Here is a 1,655-nt window from a genome sequence, read left to right on the forward strand (position 1 = left end):
TTGATGCTGGAGCACAGGATGCTCTCCACTGCACACCTGTAGAAGGAGGTGAGGACTGAGCTTCCAGACCAGCTCGCCTCAGCCGTCTGAGGAAGTAGAGTCTCTGATGATCTTTCTTCATCAGGCTGGTGGTGTTGTTGCTCCAGCTGAGGTTGTTGTTCAGGTGTACACCCAAGTACTTGTAGCTGGAGACCACTTCCACCACAGATCCTCTTATGTTCAGGGGGTGTAGGTGTTTTTGTTCCTTCTGAAATCCATGATCATCTCCTTTGTCTTCTTCACGTTGATGTGAAGGTTATTCTCTTTGCACCAGCTCTCCAGGTGTTCCACCTCTTGCCTGTAGCTGGACTCATCATTGTTTAAATAGTTTTGAATAAGGTTGTTTTCACAGCTGATAGTCCGGTAGACTGGGTTCAGTTCTGGACCAATATTCATGACCTTTTGTTACATTTGAGCTGGTGCGTTTGCATTCACACTGCACTGTGCAGTCGAGTCAACCTGCTGAACCAACCTGTTCCCCCGCTCGCCTGTGGGGGCGCTGCACCAAGAACTACTGAAAGAAACAACACAAAAACCTCTGAAGACACGTCTTCTTATTATTCTTTTGTAAATAAAAACTAACACAGAGTGGCATCAAGTTTTATCAGTTTTAGGAGTTATATTTTGTCATTTTTCAACCATGGACTCAGCATGAGCAGAAGATGAGACAGAAGACCATGGAGAATGTTGTTTTTTCACACAAGGCAGCTGACGGCTCCATATAAGAGAAATGTGTGTTTGTCCTGCTCTGTACTCCACTTCCTGCTTGTGGAGCGGGGACTGGTCTGTTTACATTCACACTGTACTCGAACCGCGCTGGAGTTCCCTTCTACCGGACCCAGACCTAGGTTTTAGCCTGGGCCAGAGTTCGCCTTTTTGTTCCGTGACAGAGTTCGATGGCGCGTTCACACCTCCCCAAACTAACCGGACATCCGAGGAAAACGGGCTAGAGTTCGGGAAAACAGGACTGGTGCACCCTAAAACTCCGGACCAGTTGGGGGATGTTATTACCCAACAATTTAAAACACCACAAGTTCAGATGAACACCTTGACACAGACTGAGTTCTCCAAAAACATTATAATTTATTAAAACAGATAATTAAAAACAGTCAGGCCTACTACTCAGTCCCCAAGACAAAGGGAGCATGAGGTAAAGGCAAATATTTCTGTTATTCCACATACAATAATAATTCAACCATAGTACAGATGGTGGAACAAACTGGTAGTGCCCAGTCTCACACCCCATTACAGCAGGACAGAGGAGACGTGCACTGTCCAATCATCTGGCTGACAGGAGACGTGCACTGTCCAATCAACCGGCTGACAGGAGACGTGCACTGTCCAATCAACCGGCTGACAGGAAACGTGCACTGTCCAATCAACCGGCTGACAGGAGACGTGCACTGTCCAATCAACCAGCTGACAGGAGACATGCACTGTCCAATCAACCGGCTGACAGGAGACGTGCACTGTCCAATCAACCGGCTGACGTAGGAGATGTGCCCTGTCCAATCAACCGGCTGACGTAAGAGATGTGCACTGTCCAATCAACCGGCTGACGTAGGAGATGTGCACTGTCCAATCAACCGGCTGACGTAGGAGACGTGCACTGTCCA

Source organism: Nematolebias whitei, chromosome 1, assembly GCF_014905685.2.
Source record: "Nematolebias whitei isolate Nwh7 chromosome 1, NemWhi1, whole genome shotgun sequence".
Taxonomy (NCBI): Eukaryota; Metazoa; Chordata; class Actinopteri; order Cyprinodontiformes; family Rivulidae; genus Nematolebias; species Nematolebias whitei.